This window comes from Podarcis erhardii, assembly GCF_964252035.2.
Source record: "Podarcis erhardii genome assembly, chromosome: 9".
NCBI lineage: Eukaryota > Metazoa > Chordata > Lepidosauria > Squamata > Lacertidae > Podarcis > Podarcis erhardii.
Window position 1 is genome coordinate 46,450,887 of NC_138512.1, and position 26,417 is coordinate 46,477,303.

A 26,417-nucleotide genomic window follows, 5' to 3' on the forward strand; every position below is an offset into this window, starting at 1 on the left:
GTACAATATGCATGGGGGCTGATCTTACGTACCTGATCCCAGTCATTCTGCACCTCCTGTCATGAAAGCAAGGATGTAGACATTTAGACTCTTACATCACATACAGATTAGTATCAGTGATGAAGTGGTACTGGAGCTCATCATGAAAGCACACCTCAATGGACAGTCCAAAAATGTATCCAGCTGTGTTGATATATTGTACACACACTCACAGAAAGAGACAGACACACCCAGAGAGAGAGAGAGAGAGAGAGAGAGAGATAGAGGGGCAGTACCTAACAAAATACAAATTCATTAGTATGAGCTGACAGTCATAGAATCGTATTGTAAACCTCCCTGTGATCTTGGGATGAAGGGCACTATAGAAATAAGAATAAGAAGCTGGAAGTAATTTACTGGTTTTCTCTATACTAATATGTTACAAACAATAATAAGCATTCAGAGATGTATCATTCAGTTGCCAAAACCAGGAGAGACTGTCAGTGACCTTGGCAGTCTGGTCAGTCAGAAAAAACATTCTAGTGCTGTGTTCTGCTGTGTTTTCCCCATGTCCTTGTTCCACTATACAGTGGTACCTCTGGTTATGTACTTAATTCATTTCGGAGGTCCGTTCTTAACCTGAAACTGTTCTTAACCTGAAGCACCACTTTAGCTAATGGGTTCTCCTTTTACTGCCACACCACCGCCACACGATTTTTGTTCTCATCCTGAAGCAAAGTTCTTAACCTGAGGTATTATTTCTGGGTTAGCGGAGTCTGTAACCTGAAGCGTACATAACCCGAGGTACCACTGTACCACTAATTAACAAATATGGGAAGAAGTGCTCACCCCCACACCCTGGTATATATGTCATGTGCAGATGGAATATGTGTGGATTGACCACTTCCTAGTCTGATTTACTCTTGTTCTCATCCTTCAGATGTATCCTATTAGTATCTTGCCTTTATCTCCAACTCCCATCAAACATACTTGAAAAACAATGGCATCAAAATGTATCAAGAGTCTTATTTACCTTACTTTTCAAATGTAGAGAGAACGGTAGATGAGTTGGTGCACAGATTTTCAAATTCATTTGCAAAGTTGTTTGAAAAAATATGAACAGGGTCCAGGGGGAATAGGGCTGTCTTCATTTGTCTTGACTGAATGGGAAAAAAAGAGTTGTTGACTTAAACATGTTTCTTAATTGGACCTTAGCAAATTGAGTCAAAGTAAAACAGATGGTGTAGACATTTTCCCTGAAAGGAGGACTTGTGCTGTAATTATCTTGAGCTATGATCTTTCACAGTTACACATACATAAATACCATTTCAATAAATTGGACTTGCAACTCCCGAACTGTGTGAAAAAGGTTGTCCCACGGGAAGAATGCTTATTTCTCATGCTCATAATCATTGTTGGACAAATACTTATCAGTAATGGCTACCTAGTAGAATTAACTCTGTTGTGCAGTAGTACAAAACAGAGGTTTAGTTTCATCTCCCTTTAACTTCTATATTGTAACTGTAATATACGACAAGATTTGTACTGCAGCCTGATCAACACCTTTGTGGTTCCTCAACTGTGCACAGGGAGGTCCTGGATATTTTGGCCTTCTCATCAACAACAACTTCAGTAGAAACACTGTATTTATGTTGGAGATATGTGCTCTAGCAAATGAAGTACCCAAGGTATGTCAGTTTTGCAACAGCATCAAGTATGTGCAATGTCACCATATCTTCTCTAACCAGTGCAGGGAAAGACATTTATTTAATAAAACAATTCTATTCTGCCCTTCATCAAGAACTGACAAGAATAGTTAAAACATCTGAGTGAATAAAAAAGTTTCAGGCTTGTGCCTAATATAAAATAATGTTGATGTTATTCATGACTCCTTGGGGATGACCCTCTATAACTAGGCTGTCACAACTGAAACTTCTTTGGGAAGGCAGAAAGAGAGAAAGAGGGAAGAAAAGAGAAGTGTGTGTGAGAGAGCACACTTTTCTTCATCTTAAAACTGTTTCTGCTCTCATTTGAAGGTGAACCTACCTAATTTGCTCTTTCTGAAATAATACGTGAACTGAAACAGAGTCATTCTTTGAAATTTGCACTTCTCTGAATTTTGCAGTGCAGTTCTCCAACCAAGTGACATGTACAGAAATGTATATATCTGGGTAAAGTGTGCACTAAAATGCATATTTTCAAGAGCATAAAATGCATTATGTTAAGGGAAAAAATGCTTTGTGAAAAATTCTCTATTAGGGAAAATTGGTTGCACACTAAAATGCTGCTGAATTATGAGGAGGACTTTAAACAAAACTGATGTAGAAATGTAGAAATCTGAACTGGAAAAATATGGGAACTGAGAGAAAGTGCCTTTGACAGTTTCACCCATCCCTACTTACAGTAAAAGAGACACCTTGAGAACGATTCTAGATGGTGACCTTAAAGGCTAATACAGGTGTCTACATTCCTTTAGGTACTTGAACCCTTAAAATGCCATTTAGAGCTGTTTATGTAAGCACCAGATTTTGAATTGGTTTTACAAGCCACTTGGCAGCTGGTGAAGCTCTGTTAGAACTGGTGAAATATGGTCTGTACAATCTGCCCCAGTCGGAATTTTGGCAACCCTGTTTCACACTAACTGACACTTCTGGACCTTCTTCAAAAGCAGCCACATGTATAACATATTGCAATCATCTGAACAGGAGATTACCAGAGTTTGGATAACTGTTGGCAAAATATCAAGCCCATTTTCCACCTCTGGCACATTGTGTCCTGTGTGACTACGTCTAGAAGACTGTTAGTAACAGTCAGGTAGTTTGGGTCATCTTTTCTGCACTGTCATTTGTGGCCTCTAGTGTTTGATCACTGGTAAAACTGGCAGAGATGGGGGACGCCTTGACAATGTCAACATCATTTCACTTGCTTCATCCTCCACCCATCCCCAACCCACAAATCTGATGTGTGGTTTTAAAAAAATCCAGGTTGGGGAAAACTCTTTGCATCTCATTTACCACCACTACCTTCTCATAGACACCCCCCCATTAATTCATTCATGGGGGAGGGCAGTCCCCCCCCCCCCATGAATACATATGAACTTGCATGTTTATGTGTAAGGGTTTTTAAAATCAGTTTATCAGTCGCTTATAAGTCTTATTGAGAATAACTTGATTGAAAGTGGGGTATATTTTAAAAAAATAAATCAATAAAGTCATATGTTGGCCAAGATCCCAGTGTGCATTGCTCCTCATTCATTTAAACCTGCACATACTTTTTTTTTTTTTTTAAAAAGGAATGGGAGTACACATACACACATTCTTCCTTTTAATATTAAAAGACTGCACTAGGAATGTTGGGAATGGGTGTAATTGTGCATGGTGCCCCATTTAAAGGCTGACCTGCTTGCTTGCTAGTGCTGATCTATATCTCCATTCTAAGTCTCCTACAGCTTGCTAGTGCTCATCAAGTAAAAGCTCTTTCTTTCTTTCTTTCTTTCTTTCTTTCTTTCTTTCTTTCTTTCTTTAACAAACCATACAGGAATAAAAGGAAAAGTCCCACTAATGTAAAAGCTAAAACATAGGTGTCTAATGTAAGACTGCCTTTTAAACCTAAATCCCTGCCCCCCAAATCTCTCCTTCTACAGTTAACATTGTTAATGCTATCTTCAACTCAATTTACTTGGATCCTTTACATTAATTGAAGGAATGTGGAACAATGCACAGTTCGATCTGCATGAACATACGAATTAGTGTCAGGACCTTTCTATTAGCTAAAAGGATAATTGATGTAATTGTGAGTATACCATCTTATGTTGATTTTTCCATCTTTAAAGAAGTATTTTAATATTCTTATTAAATGCTCAATATTTTAATATTCACAGTACAACCAGCAAATGTAAAAGGAAATCTAGCTGAACAAAAGATATGAAAAGCTCTGGCAAACAATTTGTTCAGTGGTGAAGTCCAGAAATCAAAGCATGAAGAAAGTAAATGGGTCCATGCAACTCTAATATGAGGGTAATTCATCCTGTTTCACATCAGAAGCTGATCTATTGGAACCTCAAAATGTGAAGGAAAAATACAGAGGAGGCAACTGTGAGAGTATCCCTAATATCTGGTCATAATCTTGCAGCTCCCACCAGTTTCAATAGTCTTACAACCAGAATGGATGCATACTTACTTGAAAGCATGTTTACTTGCTAAATTCCTTCTTACTCTTTTTACTCTGGACTCATCGCACACACCTATGCATACTTACTGTGCGTATAAATGTATATAGGACTGAGGCCTTAGTGAATCCTCTGAACATAGCTCAGTTGGTTAGAGCATGGGGCTGACCATTCCAAGATTGCAGGTTCGATCCCTGTATGGGGTTCCTGCATATTCCTGCATTGCAGGACAAGATGGTCATCAGTGTCCCTTCCAACTGTATTATTCTATGTTATGGCAGGTCTCCTCTTTAGATGACAATGTGTTTCACTCTTGGTTAATTCAAAATGTGTTAAGCCAATCTTGAGGTCTTTCAGTATCTCCTAGCCCATTGTGCTCAACGAGGTCCTGGACTTCTGCTCTGAACTCCTGCCTTGAATGCAGTGGACTTTACATCCAAATAAGTGTCTATAGCACTATAGCCTCAAAAATGCTTGTCTGTATAGGGACACGGGTGGTGCTGTGGGTTAAACCACAGAACCTAGGACTTGCCGATCAGAAGGTCAGTGGTTCGAATCCCCGCAACAGGGTGAGCTCCTGTTGCTCGGTCCCTGCTCCTGCCAACCTAGCAGTTTGAAAGCATGTCAAAGTGGAAGTAGATAAATAGGCACCGCTCCGGCGGGAAGGTAAACGGCATTTCCATGCGCTGCTCTGGTTCGCCAGAAGCGGCTTAGTCATGCTGGCTACATGACCCGGAAGCTGTACGCCGGCTCCCTCAGCCAATAAAGCGAGATGAGCGTCGCAACCCCAGAGTCGACCACCACTGGACCTAATGGTCAGGGGTCCCTTTACCTTTTTATCTCTACAAGGTGGGCAGTGTGTGGTGATGACTGAAATATGTTCTGCCTCCACTGACTGAGGCATTATGCCTCTAAATGTCAGTTGCTGGGAATCACAAATGGGCAGAGTGCTCTTGTGCTTAGCTTCTGCTTATGGGCTATTGGCCTCATCCAGCAGGCTCTTTCTTATGTTCTTAAGTAGCTGTGGAGATGTATACAAAATGTAGTTTCTTAGCAGTACAGTGGTACCTCTGGTTGCGAACAGGATCCGTTCCAGAGCCCCCTTCGCAACCTGAAAGGAACGCAACCCGAGGGGTCACGATTCGCCATGTCTGCGCATGTGTGAGTGGCGAAACCCGGAAGTAACCCTTTCCGGTCCTTCTGGGTCACTGCGGGACGCAACATGAAAATGCGTAACCTGAAGCAAATGTAACAAGAGGTGTGACTGTATATTTTAAAAAAATTCCCTACAATTTATGTTCCTGCCAATTAAAAACTACCTCAAGATGTTTGCTCTGTAACTGTTCTGCCATGTAGCCTGAGCTCTTGTTGTGGCACACTGTGGTCTAGACTGTATGGATTAGTTTGTGAGGGGCTGCTGGGTTGATGCCTCACATTATGCCTGTGTTTAATTTATTTCCTGTTCTGTTGAAAGCTAAAAATGCCAAAATAATAGCATCTTAATTTCCTGTGCATGCGCACATACACATTTGCGCGCGCGCGCGCACACACACACACACTATTCCCAGGGTGGATATATTCAGCTCACATATTCTGTTCAGATAAACAGCAAAACCATTTAATATTTACCTTTCCACAGGTCATTGAGCTGCTGGTTTGAGGGGCTTTTTTCCCTTTCAAATTTCCCGTTGGCTGATCAAAATACCTCCAGCACTGATGCTGACAGCAGGCCAGACTTCAGAGGTGGAATATGAGGCAATGCACATTCCTTCGCTTTCACTCATCATGGACTGCTTCATGTGCAATGAGAAGCAAAGCAGAGCTAGCCAAGTGAGAACCTGTCTGCTTTTGCTCTCTGCTTCAGTGCTTCTTGTCTCAGTCTCTGAAAGTTATTCCCACTCTTGGCCTATCAAGGCTGAAGCGATCAAATAATAAAAGGTAAACCGTTAATCAAGTGACAGCGCAAAACCAAACAATAAGCCTGAAGGTTTTTTTCCTCCACTCCTCTCTTTCTTCAAATATTTGTTTAATCAGATATTTGTTGAAAAGCTAATTTATTACTCACACTGGAGACAAATAGCTTCTTCTATGTCTTATCAATTGTTTATTTTCCTGCAGGTCAGATGGCATATAACATAGCCATTTACGGGGAAGGGGGTGCTGCTTATATGGAACAGAAAAAAATATGCATAGACCTTAATGTCTGGAATTACAAAACAAACAAAAAACATATTTTGCAGAGAATCAGAATACCCCCATACAGATACACACACACAATTGTAGCGGGTTTTCAGAATTGCAGGTACCTTAGCAAACATGACTAAGTTTGCACTATTATTGTTAAAGCCCCACCACCCCCCCGGAAAAAAAAAACCCAGCAACATTTCTTTGCAGTACAACTTAATAAAGCTGACAATGTTTGATAGGTTTCCCTGACCCTCTGAAGAAGATTATTGGTGGTTACAGGAGCTACAGAAGTGGTTAGGACATGAAGGAAAGGATCAGTTCTGCTGGTTGCTATATATTTGTGGGATTTCAAATCACTCAACCAGTCATTTTCCTTTTAAGAAAAGAAAAGACACTTTCCTATGCTGGCTTTTTGGTATCACTTTCCAAATCATTTAGGTTATATCTGAAACACACCCATAGGAGATTAAGCACAGAAACATGAGAGTGGGAACTCACTATGCAGAGTGCTTCTGAATCATGTACTGCTCCTGGCTGCACAAGGAACAGCAGTTGACCAGTGACACCTCTTGGCAGTTTAGGCTCATACGCCAATTGCACCCTTTGCTGGAGAAGGCCAACCTGACTGCAGTCAGATGTGCCCAGATTGGACTGCTGCAATGGGTTGTCCCTTGAAAAATGCTCAGAAACTCCAGTTGGTTCAAAATACAATACATTGCATGGACCCTCATCTCTATTGGCTGCCAGTCCATTCCCAAGGCCAACGTGAAGTCTTGGTGGTGTCTTTGACCATTAAAATCTGTAACAATCTTGGATATCTGAAGGGATCACCCCTTCCTAAATGCACTCAGTCACACACTCTGGTCAACAGTGGAGTTCCATGTCCCCTTATTGACCAGCAGTGAATGGATTTGGATGGGTGAGCAGTTCTATATATTCCAAGTGCTACAGTTATGGAGTGTTCATGCAGTTTTCTCACTTTTAAAGATCAGTTTTCCAGCTGATAATATTTCATGCTATTTCCCCACTAAACTGAGAGATAATTCTGACACTGAGTGTTGGCTCTTAATTAGAGTGTGTGTGTGTGTGTACACACGCGCGCGCACACACACTGTCAAACGAAAAGATAGATAATATTTTTTTATTAAAAAAATTGTTGGCATTCACCATCGGGGATAAAGTCAAACCATCAGAGAGTTACAATGTTTGCTGTGCCTATAGAGACCAATATGAGAAAAGCATGTTTTAGTGCACGTAGGACAAAGGCTTCTTGTTTTGCTGTTACACATGCACCATTTGTAACACATAAATGAATAAATAAGGAGATTTTATTATGTCAAAAATTATTGCACAAGTTCATCCTTGCATTGCAACCATGAATTTTACAGCCAACATGCCAGGTAACCCCCAGATGTGTCCGTTTTGTAATCTTCTATTGCTGTGTGAATTACCCAGAGTAATATTGGTTTAGCGTTTGTTGTTTCGCTGCTAGCATTTCAAAATATACATTTATTCCTGCTTTGCATTTCCTTCTTTGAACCTATCATCTGGAATTTGTTAGTTCATTTAACTTAATTTTTCTTTATCTTCCCCATTTGTGTCCTCATCATGGCTCTCATTGCAAATATATCTGGATAATAGTATTGATATTGCTTAAACTGCCCACATGGTGCATCTCCAATCTGTAATAGGGAAATCAACATCCACGGAAAGGCAGATGCTTTGCCACAGTTCTTTCATTCCTATGAAACAAAACTAACATTTTGTTGAGTATTAAAACAAAACAAAACAAAACCCTCCTTTCAAAAGTCTAACTGAACTTCATGGGCAAAGGTGGGGAGCTTTGCCATTCACAGAATAGAGGGAATACATGCCAATAGTCACTGAATGCAACCTGGATCACATCCACCATGCATTTAACACACATTTAAATCTCATGGCTTCACCCTAAAAATCCTGGGAATTAAAGTTTACTTTCACATAGCAATGTAAGAACATAAGAAGAGCGTGCTGGATCAAGCCAATAGCCCATCTAGCCCAGCAACCTGTTCTCACAGTGTTCAACCAGATGCCTGTGGGAACCCCAGAATACAAGCACAAGAGCTCTCTTCCCTCCTGAGGTGTCCAGCAACTGGTGTTCAGAAGCATTATTGCCTCTGACTGTGGAGGCAGAGCATAGCCCTTATGGCTAATAGCTGCCAATAGCCTTCTCCTCCCTGAGCTCCAATTCCAATCCCCTATGGCCCTTCATTTGTCAATAACAGCAAAGCTTAAACCTGGTAGAGGGCCTTTTTATGTGAACTTTCGTATGCATCCCAGCAAAACAGCATAGGTTAGCGTGCCTTTGAAACACAGATGTAAGGCTGAATAAAATAAATTGAAAAGCTTGAAAGAGAACACCATTTATTTATTTATGGCATTTATACCTAGCCTTTAGCCGATTATGTTCTAAGAGCAGTTTAAAAAAGCTAGAATTAAGATCACTCTTGTTCTCAGGCTGACAATCTGAAATGACACAACACGTAAGGAAAAAAGAGAGGGTAAGGAGGAGGGGAAAACAAGCTCAATGATACTGTAAACTACCCTGTGATCCTTAGATAAAGGGTGGTATCAAAATTTCATAAACAACAACAATACAGTGCTTTGCCTTTTCTTTTTGTATGAAAACCAGATTTCCTTTTTTTAAAAAAACAAACAAACTGATCATTTCAAATGCTGCTTATTTATTATTATTATTATTATTATTATTATTATTTAATGCAAAGTTGTTGCATTAAAGGTAGCAACAAATTGTTCAGAGTAAATACTACTTATGGTGAAATTATAAACAGGAGGGTAAAGAGGAATGCAAATTCTGTGAAGTCAGAATGTGTTTGAATAGTGTGCCACAACTCTTAATTTATCCATGACCTCTGATCACATTACACTTTCCAGATTACATTAGAGACAGCGTCCTGGGAAACAAAAGCCATCTTTCATCTTCAAAGGGCAGAATGAGAATACTAATTTGATTGCCTTGGCTACAACTCTCTCTCCCAGTTGGGAAAGTTAACAAATCAAATCAACAACACATAGTTCAGTCAAAGGAAGAGAAGAAGCTGTTTTTGAAACAACAAAAATTCAATACAGCATCCTTGATGGGTCTCTATCTTTATATTTTTCACTTTGTTGAAATAAGTATATATGCATACCAAGTAATATGTGTTTCCATCTTAGCTGCCTGTAGCTGAAAGATTTTATGATAAGTAGAGTGTTATTTGTGCTGTTTTACGAGATAAATTATGTATGGTTTTGCACTTGCTACTGACACTTCCTATAAACTAGGGGGAGCAGCTTAATGGACTACAGCCCATAAATATTGTACCATTCAAATCCACAATGACAAAAGGTTTACTGCTAAATAGTGTGCTTCTCAAAACGGCGCACTTCAGCTAATAGAATAAATTCAGAGGACATGTCATTTGCACCTGTTTACAATGGGAAAAACCGCTTAATGCAAAGAGTAAGGTTATTTATACTTTACATAACTTAACACTTGTCATTCAAGGACTGAGCCCGAGATCAGCAGTGGAGGAGCAGAAATGGAACCAAGCACTTTGATATATAGTAATTGTTAGGAATTTTTATATGATAGCTTTATAACTATACTTTCCTGGAGTGAGGTAATGATTCTAATACTACAAAATGAATTACTTTTATTTAAGCGTGGAATTTGGTTGAAAGCCATTTCAGTTGGGTTATGTCGAAAAGTTGCAGTGTCTGCGTAGGAATATTCATAGAAGAAGATGAGGTAGTAATTATTGATCATAGAATCAGAAAATGGTAGAGTTGGAAGGGAGCCCAAGAAACAACCCCCTGCAAGGCAAGAATCACAGTTAAAGGATCACTGACAGATGGCCACCCAACCTCTCTTTAAAAACCTCCAATAAAGAAGATTCCACTGCCTTCTGAGCTAACAGTTTCAAACAGCTCTTATTATCTTACTGCATGATCTCTCATGCAGATATATCTGTATATATATTGATCTATATCTTCATATATCTAAATACCAGGGAGAGGGAAATAAAAGACAAACATTTATTTCTTCAAACACAGACGTGTCTCATTTCTTGCTTTCCTTTGTCAGTTAACTGCTCCACTGTAATACTGTGTCCTGCCCCCAGAATCATGGACACTTATTTATTTTATTTATTAATATAATTTTGATCCTTTATGGTCTTTAGGCACACCATCCACCCAAGACAGCTAACAATAAAACCAACCCCAATTGTTAAAACAGGGGACGCGGGTGGCGCTGTGGGTAAAACCTCAGCGCCTAGGGCTTGCCGATTGCATGGTCGGTGGTTTGAATCCCCGCGGCGGGGTGCACTCCCGTCGTTCGGTCCCAGCGCCTGCCAACCTAGCAGTTCGAAAGCACCCCCGGGTGCAAGTAGATAAATAGGGACCGCTTACCAGCGGGAAGGTAAACGGCGATCCGTGTGCTGTGCTGGCTCGCCAGATGCAGCTTGTCACGCTGGCCATGTGACCTGGAAGTGTCTGTGGACAGCGCTGGCTCCCGGCCTCTAGAGTGAGATGAGCGCACAACCCTAGAGTCTGTCAAGACTGGCCCGTACGGGCAGGGGTACCTTTACCTTTACTTTATTGTTAAAACAAATACAGAATTCTCAGTGGAAAACAATACCAACTCATGAAGCGCCAGATGTCTGCTGAAATGGGTTGCTGAAAAGTAGAGAAAGCCAAGGGCTTCTTCTAGAAGAGCAATCCACGATCAAGGTTAGTGATGGGGAAACCTCTGGCTCATATTCCTAATTAGACCCACCAGGCCAAGCTGTATCCAATTGCTCTATGCTTGATGTCATATATGAGGTCAGGTGTGGGACAGGTAAAGACACAGCTAGGGCAAAAGGGGGTTTAGAGTAGGGATGATGGAGAAAGTCAATTCAGCTTACTTTGAAAATGAACTTATCTAGGACTTCCGGGTTAGCGCCATCGGCGAATGGCGGAGTTCCTCCGACCGGAGGAACGGGCTCCGTGGAAACTGGGTCTTCCGGCCGCGACGAAGGCGGGGACCCGCTAGAAATCCCAGGTGGAGGAAGCCTGGGAACGTGGGGTTCGGCAGAGCACCAGGAGCGCCTCTCCTACTTGCGGGGAACCCCATTTTGGGGCTCTGGAGCGAAGTAGGGTGAGCGGCGTGGTGTTGCGAACTGATTGCTACTTTCACGGAGGGAAGCCACATAGCCATCGCCGGAGAGCGCTGACTTTTTCCTGTTGACAATTGGACTCTAAACAAGTACCCGTGAGTAGAAACAGAAAATTGGATCAAGAAACATCCTAATTTGGCACCGAAGCGGGAAGGTTCAAAACAGGAAGTCCACCTTCCGCTTTTTGTAAACAGACTGAAGCAAAAACCTTGTAAGCTAATAGCCTGGAAAATTGTTTTGCAAAGATCGAAATTTCCTTCATTTATAACCACTAAAATCCCTAACTCGACTGTTTAAGTCTGCAGGAGAGGGAGTAAAGAAAAATAAGTTTTCACCGTCTCAAACCTGGGAACGGGGGTCAGAGACAGAAATTGTTTGAGACATCCATTGACTGTGAATGGAACATTTTGACAGATAGTTAAAAAAGAGAAACAAATTGATTCCAATGTTGCCTTTTGCATTATAAAGAAACAAAATACTTGAAAATTGAAAGTAACTTTCTTTTGTTGGATATGCTTTAAAAAGACGGTTACAAATAGAAACTGTCTCCTCTAGAGGGAGCTTGTCAAATTGTTGCTGCAGTTTACTTGGGACTTCACAGCTGCGAGATTAAGATCGTGGAAGCAGACAGCGACCTTGAATAAAAATGTGTTTGGAGGAAGTTTTGGTGCTTGCTTTCTGCAAGACGAGCGCTTTGTTGGAGCAGCTGCATGAGAAGATGGATTTGATGAATGAGAAGTTGGATTTGATGACTGTTGTAGTGAGGGAATGTGATCAAATAGGGAATACTGACGCAGAAATTATACAGAGACCAACTCAGGAAACTGGTTCGACTGTGCAAATGCAAGGGCAGATGATAATGGAAATTATGTGTGGAAATTTCTGTACATACATCTGTATGCACAATGGCCAACTCTATGCAAATATTATTATTGTCTTTGCAGACACCAGATATAAGGCTTATCAGAGCTTTCGGGGGACCCCAATCCATGCTCATATATTGATTCAGTTCATGTTAGGTCAGCTGAATAGAACTAACTATGTGAGGTCTTTTCCCCATTCATTTAAAATAAATTTTGAGGGTAACTTTTAGAAGCTTGCCTGTCTCTAGTGTAAACTAGAGTGCGATTCACCTGTGGTTGATCATGGTCTGTGCAGCTTTGAAGAGTATTTCCCCCCTTTCCTACCCAGAAGATGCCCAACCTAGGGGCAAGAAGCTTGTTCCCTGTGCCTGCTCTGCCTCTGATGGCTTCCTGGCATCAAAGCTATCAGAGCCATATGAACAGGCATCAGCAGCAGTGTAAAATACAAGCAGCCACAGCCTGAAGCCCAAACTTGCACCCCTGCACATAAACTGAGCCAAGAGGAAAGAAAGGGAATAATGGGCATGCATAGATTGAAGGGAAGATACAGAAATAGAGAAAGATATCACAAATTAATGAGATATTATCTGAAAGGGGTAAAGAAATAAGAACAAAATACAAAGAGAGTATTTGAGCAATTGAGAGTGATGACCAAGAGAAGGGAACAAAGCACATAGAGAGAAAATGTGTGTTTGTGAATAGTGTCTCTCCTGTTAAACGTCTCCTTACACTTGAAGGTCATTGTTATTGCATACTTGATCTTCTATAGATTGACAGCTGTGGAGCCATCCAATGATATGAGTTCTCATTGATGGACACCACACCCATTATTTGCTGGGACATGAGGGGAGTTTCCTAAGGCATCACAAGTGGGGTGGGGGAAGAGTCTGGAAAAGAGGAGACTAAGATGATATAAGATAGCCATTTTCAAATAGCTAAAGGGCTTTCACATGCAAGAAGGAGCAAACTTGTTTTCTCCTGGTCTGGAGCATAGGACCTGAACCAATGGCTTCAAGTTAAAAGAAAGGAGATTCGGAACTTTCTGACAGTAATAGGTGTTGGACAGTGGAACAGTCTCCCTTAGGAGGTTGTGGACTCTCCTTCCTTAGAGGATTTTAAGCAGAGGTTAGATGGCCATCTGTCATGGATGATTTTGTTGAGATTCCTGAATTGCAGGGGGTTGGGCTGGATGACCCTTGGGAAACCTTCCAACTCAACCATTCTCTGATTCTAGGAAATATATTTTGGCATGGTACATAAATTAAATGTGCATTGGAAGGCTCTTCCACTTGAAACAAAACACTCATTTCTAAGGTTGTGGTTTATAAGAATGCACGTTTCCTTGGAAAGAAAACAATTTCTTTCTTTCCCTTTTAATTTGTTTGTTTTGGATTACAAACTAAGCCTTAAATATGTGAACATTTGATGGAAATAAATTAGTGCCATTCTCTTTAACGCAGTGCTTATGTTTTCAATTTGATGTGAAAAGTTGAAAAACAAGAGAAACAAATTATACTACTGCCTTATATTTGTGGGAAACTCCTGATGCTTAAAAAAAGAAAAATAGTATTAAGTGACTTCAATAAATTGTGTTGTTTGAAGAAAGCTCATTAGCACCTTGTGTATTTTAGCACTGCCTGCACCGTAACTTCATTTCCAGAAGAATTTATGATAGTATGAACAAATCTGTTGCAGAACTGGAAACACAAAGAGTCCCCAAAGACTTTGAACTAGAAAAGTCTTACATAGCAATGAAGAGTATAGAGAATATATACCGACATAGGCAGGAAGTTTTGGGGATGGTTTGGATATGCTATGTGATTTCTGAAATTGCATTGCTCATGTATGGGCACTGGTTTTGGGCATCAGATGCCAACATTCTACCAGCCTTAGCTTTCATACCATTTATATCTAGGGATGAGGTAAACTCTGAATCAAGAGAAATTCATAAGGCAAGCTACCCCCTTGCCAACTTCAGCCTCTTCCATTAAGTTTCACCTTGAGATAGACCTCTTTGAGTTTGGGTCCTGCTCAAAATGTTTGTCCTAGCCTTTGCCCTAACCCTCCCCTGCTAGTCTCTTCCTTACCAAGCAATAAAACCTATCATTTGCAAAGAAGCAAGCATTCTCCTGATTTGATTCAGGAAGCAATGTAAGGGGGCCAGCGTAAAACACATAACTTCTAATAGGATGAGGCCGATGGGATTCAGTTCACGGAAAAGTACAAATTCCACGATGCCCAGAAGAAATTGTATGCTTGACCATGATCGCAGGGATGGATACAGAACAAACATTACATATCTTTCAGTTCTGAAGTTTTCTGCAAAAAAAATGCTGATTTATACTACATGGCCTGAGATAGTTTTGTGACAACTTCACTACTAAAGAGATTTATGTTGGGCAACTGAAGGCACTGTTTAGTGAAAAATGGCTCAAATGGCTACTCTACAAAATGAACCTTGCCACCTGCAGAGAAAGCCCTTTCCAAAGGCTTCTGCTCTAAAGACAGCTTTGGATGAAATCCTACCTGTGAGTTATCAGATTATTGCTGCAAGATAGAAATCCCCATATTTTGTTTTTATGTGCCATGTCTTCAGCTCTCCCTGATGAAAGTCAAAGGAATGGTTTTGATCACAGAAATCTTCCATCACTGCTAGTACTAGAATTATTCTTCTTTATTCAGATGGAGGCTGATGGTGTGAATCCTGTTTTAACCTGTTTGGGAAGTTCAAGGAGTGAAGGTGGGCAAAATAACACCCCTCAGTAAGAAAAAATAATATTTCATGTTAGCTTTCCCAAAGCAGTGATAATCTAGGTAGGGAAATTCTAGATGAAGGGGTATGCTGCAATTGACCAGACTGAAGAGGGATGCTGTCATTGACCACAGAGGATTTTTAGGTATTAATGAACTTCCAATGGTGGCTGGCTGCATGGCTCATGAACCACTCACAAATGCTACTGGACCTCAGCATATGAAAGTAGTAAGTAGTGTAATGATTTTGAATTTGAGCAACTTCAGTTTAAAAACCCTACTCACTCAATCAATGGTCAACACTTTATCTTTAACTTTGCCTGATTGACAACTGATGCCCTTAAAAATAAATGTGTTGGGGTGGAGTTATTCAGTTGCTTTCATTTTTATTTGTTTTTATGTTGTAATTTTACCCTGTGAACCTCCCTGAGACCTGTGGGTATTGTTGGAAAAACGCCCACCCGGGAAAGGTGCCAAGCTTCCCGGGACGCCGGGGCTTCTATTCGGTGGTCACCCTCTGGCTGGAATCCTCCATCAGTCCAGAGAGACCGTTGATAAGCGACCCCTCCCTTCTGAGAGGAGCACACTCACTTCCTCCTGGCATCACATCACAGAAGAAAGAGGCAGTCTGTAGTCTACTGCTACTTTATTAAGACTGTACAAAACATGTCTGCTCTCCTGAGCAGTACAACACAAGAGTCTCTGACTCGACTCAGCTTCTATCCAGAAGCGGAAGAAACAACACTCAGTAACTCCACCCGGTTACACTGAGAACTGGCTGAGACTTCCTGTCTCACGCTCATAGACATCACATGATGTCAACAATGTAGCTGCTTCCTTGCAGCTGGTGGGAACTGAAATCCCAACAGGTATAGGGTGGTATACAAATTAAATAAATAAATAACTGACAAGAGAATTACAGCTAAGGACAGAAAAAATAAAGACGGTCCTATATCACCATTATTATTTGCTTTAGTAATAGGCTGTGCCCTTAGGTTGCACAATTTGAAGTGATCCACAGATACAGGGAGCAAAAAGAGAAATGGCAAAATTAAGACATTGCTGTATACAGATGATATAATGTGATCTTTGGAAACTCCAAGAATATCTGTGGCCCAGGTATTTCATCTACTAGAATCCCTGGGATGGGACCTAACTGTGTAGATAGACCAAGCAAGTTAAAGTTATAGTGGTTTGCAAGGATTAGCATAAAATGATGGTTTGCCAAGACTTTTGTTTTTGTTCATCATTTTATTCCTGTTTGTGGACTTGAGAGAATTAAAAACCTTGCAGAAAAGCTTGGAAAACTTTCTTTGGCAAGATAAGTGCCCCACTATTGACAGCAATATTATGCAAACATCAAAGCAGAAAGGAGACTTTGTGTTCCTAGCCTAGCTTTGTATTGTGAAACTGCACAGCTAACATGGTTGAAACTATGGCTATCTCAGAAGGAAGAGGAAGATATCAACTTGAACAGCTATTTACTGACCACCCCCTTGCAAATCTGATGTGGACATCAAAGAGGGAAAGGGGAGAGGTCTTGAAACAAAACTTAATCCCCCTTCAATTGTTAAAAACCTGGGGCAAATATAAAATCAAAACTGAGGCCACAATCACATATGGCATCCCTTATATGGCATCATAGGGTTTTTTTTAAAAAATGAGGATTCAGGTATCTCCTGGACTGGCTGTGGATTGGGAAGCTGGGTGAGACAGAGAACGTAGATAAGAGCCACATACAGATAGTAAGGAGGGATGAAGTCATCCCATGGTTCAGTGAAGGTCTGCATTCTAAGCACATATAAATCTATCATTCCTTGGGGCGGGGGAAGTCCCTAAGAAATGCCATGTTGCCATCCCGACTCCCATCACACACACTGTTTGAGAGCTACTCTGTAAAAGAGATTAAGTTGTCTGGGATAGGAGAAAAAAAGAAACTGAAACTCTTACTTATAAGCCATTCTCATATAACATAATGGGAGGTACTTCTAAGTAGGCATGCAAAGAATTACACTGCTTGAGAGGTCAAATTCTAACTGGATGACAAAGAATAATGAAGCAGTAAGGAAAGGATTTCAGGTTGTTGGTTCATTTTTCCATATTTCATTTATAAACAACCATCTTGATCTGTTTTGCATTTCATATATTCCTGTCCTGGGTACTCAAAACAAATATAAACAGTGAATATTATTGCACGATTATTTACCCTTGATTGTGTTTTCTAGTAAGCCTCATCTCACTGAATGACAACACGAACTAGGAATGCTCAGTGCTGCATTCAATTCTTCCTTTTGTCTCTTACAACTGAAGCTGACATATTCAATATACCGTCAAGTGGTTTTTAGCAATGCTTAAAATTTACAGTGGACCTATGGCAATTTGCACAGATGTCTGGGAGATCTACAGTTAAGGAGGCAACATCAATAAAAGACAGCATTATTTGGTTAGCTAGAACAAGTATTCATTTTTTTCCTAGATGCTGATTAATAGGTACGGGGATTCCAGAACATTCAGCACATGGAAGATTTAAGACTGAGGCATTGATTCAGTGTCATGATCAAAGCTCTAAAATATGCATAAATTTGGCTCAAAAATCCATTTCAGCATCCTTCTCTTGAATCACCATATTTTCTGATGGCATTCCCCAACAGACTATCAACTCTCATCTTTCTTCTCCCCAATATTTCCCTCAAAGAAACTCTATGCTAAACTACTGAGAAATATTTTTACTGGGATCACAACATGCCGGGAGGTTAACACTTACCTCCACTCTAGCAATAACAATGTGATTGCAAGTGACACAGTTAGGGTCACATGCAGTTATGTCATGAGACACATCTGTGATTAAAGTAAAGGAACGGACCAGGAATCAAGAGCAGAGTTTTGAAAATGAGGGCAAATAGCATATCAAAGTTTTACATTGAAGGAAAAAGAAACATTATGTGGGTAAGGAGGCTGGGGGCTAGGGGTAATTTGGGATTCCCTTGGGGACTATCCTGCACACCTTGGTGAACACTGGACAGTGGGGTTAGATTCCACTTACCCATGGCTTACTTAGCAAGGAGGGAGACCTTCTCCCAATCCACAGCTGGGAAGTAAATAATGGGGTGAGGAATGTGTTCATCATATGCAATCATTAATATCCATCTGCCCACACCTAGTTAATGGTTAATTGGCAGATCCTCTAATTTGTATTATATTTGAAAAAAATATAATCTTTTTAAACCGTTTAATAAGTTGTTTTTAGTCTTCTTTCTGGAGGTGGGAGCAATAGAGAACCATGGCAGTTTAACTGACTCTGCTGCCTGCTAGTCTGCCTTTTAATACAATGTATTCCTCAAGTTCCCACCAAGAAACACAATTCAGTTTAATCCACGCTTAACATTCCCATGCATCGTCTCATTCAAAATGATATAACATTCTAATAATGGTGATAAGATGCTGAAGGAGGCCAGGGCAGCAAAGAAATGCACATATTTTTTTTTAAAAAAGCAAAAAGACTGTTAAAACAATCTAAGAACAGAAACATTAAGAATTGTTACTTCGTAGATATAAATTGTCTACAAGGACCCACTATCCTAAAAACTCATTATATGGTATACAATTATTTTAGAGAATTCTCAGGACCCCTGGGTTATCCTTCCAGGGACCATAGAATTTCATCCTTAATTTGATATAATGATATTTTTTAATTTGTTGGTTGTTCTCTGGATGTAACACATGAAAAATGTATATTTGTCACTAGTATCTTTCCCCTACAAATAAAATGTATACATGACCATATTTTTAAAAGTAAAGTGTGCAGACACGCTTCACAACAGAATCAGTAATATTATTACAAGTGCTAGTATGCTTCAAATTAAAATAGTTGGGGCTTCTAGATTTCCCCTTTTCATGTGTTCTGGGTTATTTATTTTTTAGCTTTTAAGGTTCAATATCTGTAAGTTTCAGAATCAATTTTCTTACCGTAGTCTTCTGTAACTGGCTGACATAAAATATGAAATGTATCAAGAGACTGACTCTCATACATATTTGCAAATTTCTTCATGGCAACACATGCTTTAGAATACCTTTTTAAAAAACAAACAAACAAGCAAACTTCTTGCTGTTCTATTTGTGATACTACTTAGCTTTAAATGATCTATATTTAAATCTTACGCTGTCATAGAACTGGAAAACTGAGAATCAAAAATGCTAAGGCCATCATATACATTGATTCGCCTTCCAGTAATTAGTGCATATTCCCATGGGTACATATGCCAATGAATTTTATGGTACTATTTTTAGTCTTAATATCAAGTTTCACTTAGGAAATGTACTACACACCAGAACAAGAAATATGCAAACTAAGGTTTTTCATCTTCTTTCTATTAAAATGTGAAATTCTCAAGTACACCAAGGAATATGTCAATTATATAGCTTTGAAAATATTGATTGAAGGTTGTGGTACATTTCCAACACTGAATATAAGATTCATGCAAGATTTCAACAGTCTAGGGGGAAATACTCCCGAACTCTTTTTTTGGTATTTTCTGATGAAAGCAGTAGAAAGGGAAATGACAGGAAGACCGAGATCAATCACTGAGAAGATACATTTGAAAACTCTAGTGAGGAATGTAGTTAGCTGATTTGCTTTCCAGTCGGTGCTCCCAACAGTGTATTCAACGCATCTCATTACATCTCTGCTCCTTACAGCCGCAGAAAAGGGTTCCTAGTGTTTCACAATCCCCAATCATATGATAAAATTAGATCAAACTGTTCACAAGAGTTTTGAACTGTGGAGAAGATTCTCCTTTTGTCCCAAAGGGCTTACGCCGTCTTACAAACATAAAAACAGATGTTAGGCTTGCCTTGATTTGCTTCACAGAACCTAGCATATTTTTGTGAGAAACTTGAAGATGTAAACAAGACTAATGAGAAAGGTTGCTATTAGAAGTTGCCAAAATAACTTTACATATGCATATTCGGTCACAAACTACACACACACACACACACACACACACACACACACAATGTTCATTAACATTCTAGGAAACATGTTGGGGGCTTTTTCCATTGCACTATTGAAACCCTCCCAACAGCAACATAGCTACATCACAGTCACCTGAAATGCTGTTCAAGACAAAAACTTTTGTCCCTATGCAAGAAGCACTCAGTTAAACATCTTTCTAAAGGAATTGCTTTTCAGAGATCCTTTGGGGTTAAACAGACATATGTGGGGCAAGTAGTGAAATTCTGGCTCCCAATTCACAATTCACAGATATTCATGAAAATGTAGCAATACTATTGTGCTGGGTGTATGGGGCTATCTGCAAGTTCTGCATAGAACAGATGTAGAGCCTGTCACCATGAGATCACTTCTCCCAACATATGTTCATTGTACTCCAAAAAGGGCTCTACAGATACTCATAACACAAAATAGCATGTAGGATACCTGGGAGGCATGCTACATGTAGATGGCTGTGCTCCAAACTATGGGGTGGAGTTGGACACTCATGATTCATGCATGGTTCTTCAGATGTCAGGCAGAACACAAAAGATCACAGCAAGTAACCATAAATTAGCATCTGGGGAATAGGTCAGTTGGTCTCAGCAGCGCTATGAATGTATTTCCATAGAGGATGTCTGAGAAGCATGTAATGAGTATTAATAAAAAGGGATGAAAATTGCCATTATGATCTACTTGTCATTCTTTAGTATAGTCACTGTTGTGCATCCAACTGTTTGTAAACAGATCAAAGCTATTATTTATTTATTTGTTAAATTTCTATGCTGCCCTTCATTCAAGGATCACAGGGTGGTATACAAAATAATAGCACAAAAATACACAACATAGTAACAAATGGGAAAATAATACTGCCCCATAGTTTAAAAGGTCCTAGATTGTTTAATTAGTCAAAGGTCTGGAAGAAAAGGATTTTATTTTGCCTTGCACCTAAAGATAATACAAAGGCATCAGGCCAGTTTCCCGGGGGAGAGCATTTCACAAGTGGGAAGCCACCACAGGTAAGGCCTGATCTCATGTTGCCACCCTCTGGACCTCTCATGAAGGCGGCACAAGAAGAGGGGTCTCAAATGATGATTGCAGGGTTCAGTTTGGTTCCTATGGGGTTCTACTGAGTACTGATTGGCAGCAGTTTTCCTGGGTTTCAGACTGGGGACATACCCAGTATTACCTAGAGACACAGAGACTTTCTGAATGCAAGCCTGATGCTCTACAACTGAGCTGCAGCCCCCTCTTCTGAACAATGCCAACTGAATTGAAGCAAGACTGAAAAAAGGGTGCTCTACTTCCTCAGTGTTTGTGCCAAGGCTTGCCATGTGGTGAAGTTCATTTTCTCTATATATCACAAAGCAAATCATATATGAGCTCCAAACACAATCCTGTCAAATTGGTCATTTTTATCCAGAATGTGTAGCACATTTTAGGAACAGTCAAACACAGAAGAACGTCTAGGATAAGACACATACTATGCAAGTTGATAACAGCAGGTGGTGCAGAAGTAAATGACCGTGCATTAGCACAAACATCTCATACTGACAGAAATCTTTCCAATTATTCTATTTCCAACTTAAGGGAAGAGGAGGGAATTGTTGCATGCTTTAGCTACATTAAATTATCCACAGGGTTTCTAAAACAAACTTTTAAATTCAAAGTGAAACTTTTTATTTAAAAGTTTTGATTTCCCGAACTCAGTTGGATGATGATGCAATGCAGTCTTTTCAAAACCATATGTTGCTTGCCAAATGAGTGAATATCTCTTCAGTCGCTCTCATTCAGATTTGCACCTTTTGATTCAATGACACTTGAAGAATAGTGTGGTGATTGGCACGTCAAGTTAGGTGGTCAACCTGTGCCTTTTTGGCCATGCCAGTTCACACTCACATGACAGTATGGTCCCCAGTAATGATGCTGGTGGAACTCTATAGTAGGAAATTAGAGCATCGGGGAAATAGACAAAATGAAACCGTATAGCTGTCAGATGTCAGGGAAACAGCTAGATTTTAGTTTTTAAAACTGACTTTCCTATGTTACAGTTACAGATAGGTAGCCGTGTTGGTCTGCCATAGTCAAAACAAAATAAAAAAATTCCTTCCATGGAGAGACCTGGTCTGAACAAAGACATTGGATTTTTATCTCATTATACATGACAAAGCCATTTTTCACCTTTTCACCCCTTGCTTTTTCCTGTAAGACCTATTGCAGTCGTTAAGAGTCATCAACAGGCTCATCACAGCTATCTGCCAATCACCCATTCCCACCACCCTTCTGAGTAATACCCCTCCCCACCTTCTCACTATATAGAAGGGTCTGGTGACTTCTGTTTCAGTGTATCTGAAGAAGTGTGCATGCACACGAAAGCTCATACCAAGAACTAACTTAGTTGGTCTTTAAGGTGCTACTGGAAGGAATTTTTTTATTTCCTATGTTAATTATGAATCACTGAGGGAAGGATTAAAAGAAAAAAAAGGAGGAAAATTAAGTCAGGCTGGAGTAGTAGAGACGAGTATAGGCTTAAGACCAGAGAAATGCTTTTCAAGATGGATTTCTTTTCTTCAGTCAGAATGGAAAACTGCTCCTGTTATTATATTCATAAGCTTTAAATCAGTATATATGTGCAACAAATTGGGAATGGAATAGATATCCAAGGTTAGCCATATTCAGAGTACACCCAAAGAAATCAATGGACTTATCACAAAATGGATACAATCATGTTCTAACTAATAGCAATAACTAATGACAATTAATGACAATAACCAATTGCCATTAATTTTAACAGAGCCAGATTCCAGCCAACGGGCTGCATCTGTCCAAGTTATACTTAGAGTAGACCCTTTGAAATCAATGGATTTCAAGTTAGTAAGGATTAGCAAGACCACCGACTATGACCTAATCTGATGCAACCCAATGCATTCCATTTCCTTGTCTATTGAGCATTTACCTCTACCTATAATCAAATTAATATTTGCATTTAAGCAGATTGTATTTAAGCACCTTAGGCGTTTCAGTGTTTCAACCTTCAAAACAACTGATCTTGCACTGTATCTAACTTGGTATTTTGAACAAGCCCATCTGTAGCTCCTTCCACAACAGATGATACAGCCCACCGGATAGCCCAGTCCTAAGGATCAGTATAAGCTGGAATGGCTCAAATAATGACTTGCACCTCTGCAGCTCAACTGCAGCCTTAATCCCAAGGAAAGGGGAGAATCCTCCTGTTCGGTAATTCATGAACAGTACATGAACCGTGCTTCTAGAAGCCAAGGTAATAGTATTTCCAACATCCCTTCCAATTTTCTTCATTTGTTGGTGCTAAAAATCTCTATGTTTACATTCTTTTGTTGTTCCTAATATAGCCCACTTTCCATTATGACTCTCGGGATGTCTCTCTGGGGACTCAGCTACACTGGCAAAGAAAAAGTTGTATATGCATTATAACACTGTGACACCAGATGGCACTGTGGAGTTCTATTTTTGCCAACCCGATTTCTCCTACAAAGTTTACAGTGTGTTTAACTGAAATGCTTCTTTGATGCGTCTAGATCCAGCCTAAGATGGCTAAGCTTCTCTCAGTTTCTTATTTTTCCAGTCTTAATTTTTCAGTACAATAAAAAAAACCTATGAAAATACAACAGTATTTTAGCATACATATCTCAAAATATATGCTGTATTGTATGCTATTTGTCCCAATATTCACATTTTTACAAAGGATATTCCCCTAATATAAAGTATTTTTCTATTTTTTGCCCCCACTGATAAATCCATATTCATGCATACTTTACCTAGTCTAGTTAATTCCATGCACAGTCAGCTTAAATGCTCCAGTGGCATACCAGAGCAAAGACTTGCTCACTCTGGTCCATTACAAGTGCCCTGTGCCCAACAAACACAATGATTGGCTATTTATGGGCAATCCCACCAACTCTCACAATTGGCTGAGAATCCCACCAACTTCCAATGGCTGTGGGCAGAAATATTTTCCTTGTCTCAGGGAGCTGCACCAGGATTAGGCCAGTTAAGCATCTAGACTAGCATTCTGTTCTTGCAATCAGATGTTGATGGGAAGCCTGCAAGAAAGACAGTGCAAGAGCACTCTCCCTTCCTGTGGTTTCTAGTTACTCAGAAGCATGCTGTCTCTGACAATGATGGTAAAATAATAGCCATTGTGACTACTAGCCATCGATCATGGGCCTAGAAGCAAACAAACAATCACTTCTTTCATGCCCAAAGTGGTGCTGGACTTCTTTGTAAAGAGAAGCCTCCTATGCAACTTTTATAGTGGGCCTGTCCAAAGCATTTTGTATTGTGGCACAGGAGTTTGTTATTCAAAGCGGAAAAGTCTACAGATTTCTACTGAGTACAAAAATGTCCTTGAGCACACTCATAAAATAGCTCTTTGGATTCTGGCCATTTACACCAAACTCTGAGTTACCCAATAAAACAGATTTTCAGTAGTTTCAGGACAATTGCAAGAAAGTGCTTCATAAAAACTGATAACTTATGTAATTAATCATTTCAAGGTATTTTACAACTGCGAAAGAACATAATTGGCCACCACTTTATGATCTGTTCTTTGTTGTAAAATTGTTGCTTTTCATTTCAGAAGCTGCTCTGACCAGGAGGTTCAAAAAGTCACAGGTTGATCAAGAGTAAAGCTCAGGAATTTGATTGCTAAGGTGAAAATAAAACACAAAGAATAAAAGAAACCAAATAAATTAAGGAAAATAAAAACTCAAATAGAACTAAGGGAGTCTAATTTAACCTAAGAGGCCAAGAGGTTGAGAGCGGGAGTGGAAATAATGTATATAAGTAAAGCTGTCAAAAAGAGGTTGGAGTGCTGTTAAAAATAGAAGAGTCGCGAAATCAGAAGGGGCTAGAGGGCTGCAACTAATCCAGACACCAGCAATACTTGAAGCTGAACACTGAGAGGTCTGTTTTACATTGAAACTGTTTTCCTGTGACGTATTGGCTTGAATGGGGACATCATCTAGACTTGGCCCATCTGGATACATTTTCCTATGTTATTTTCCTTTGCTTTTACATCAAACTGTTTAAAAATAAGTCCTCCCCCTCCCCCAAAAAGAGAGAGAGAACAACTTTACAACAAGTGTTTGAATTGTTGCCTTAAAAACATGTAGGAAAAGCTAAAATTGGTTTGGCTTTTAACTTTGTCTGAGGGCTTGCTATTCGTACTGTGCCCCATTGCCTTACTGCACTAGTCAGTACAGAGATGAATGGGCAGTTTTGTGGAGACAGCTAGGAAATCAAGTTATGCACTTAATAGAAGCAAAAAGAAGGTGGGGTTTTTTAGCATGCCTCCACTCCTTCTCACAGTGCATGATATAGCTAGGATGGACTAGGATGGTCCAACTTTGTAGAGGATCATCCTCTATTTGAAGAAATCCTCAGGTTGAAAGTCTGTCTGGTATAGGTCTGGTTTAAAGATCAATAACTGTTAAGAACTGATAGGAATTACCTTGAAACCCCTTAGAGTTCTCACACACACACACACACCATCTTTACAGCAGGCACACACATCACCTAGTCATAGTTTAAACCACTATGGTAAGATGTATTGCATTTCTATATCAAGATGTATTGCATTCCTATATCAATTGTAGTGCACCCATGTACAGTGGTACCATGGGTTACAAATGCTTCAGGTTACAGACTCCGCTAACCCGGAAGTAGTACCTCGAGTCAAGAACTTTACCTCAGGATGAGAACAGTAATTGCGTGGTGGCGCTGCGGCGGCAGGCCCCGTTAGCTAAGGTCGTACCTCAGGTTAAGAATGATTTCAGGTTAAGAACAGACCTCCGGAACAAATTAAGTTCTTAATCAGAGGTAGCACTGTATATAAATCAGCTGCATAAAATCTGCATTCTTTTTTGTTGATGCATTTCATGATGCACAAATCGCCACCATAGCTAAAGCGGCTGTTAGCTTAGATAGCTTTAAAAGAGAAGGAAAGTCTGTAAATTATTATTATTATTATTATTATTATTATTATTATTCCCCACCCACCATGATAGAGAAAATGGATTCTCAAAAGAAGTACATTTCTGATTACTTGGCACTGGGGACAAACAACAAGGGAACACTGCCATCACCATGTCTTGCTTATATACTTCCTTGAAGATGTATCTGGCTGGCGACACACTAGACAGTTTGCTAAACTAACTCAATCTTTAGTATGGGCCAGAAAAACAAGTCTTATCTGGAAATGTGTGCTGTGCAGCATACAGTAATGTGAAATCTGTATATGT

General features: G+C 39.9%; 1 long non-coding RNA gene across 1 annotated transcript in view; it reads right to left on the minus strand.

Moving 5' to 3' along the window:
* Window positions 1-1,023: 1,023 nt before the first annotated feature.
* LOC309349844 overlaps window positions 1,024-26,417 on the minus strand; it is a 37,748-nt gene continuing 12,354 nt past the window's right edge. The window contains exons 2-3 of the long non-coding RNA XR_014160217.1: window positions 5,777-6,062; window positions 1,024-1,139 (exon numbers count right to left, since the gene is read on the minus strand). This is a non-coding gene — a long non-coding RNA (uncharacterized lncRNA). The remainder of the gene's footprint in view (window positions 1,140-5,776; window positions 6,063-26,417) is intronic.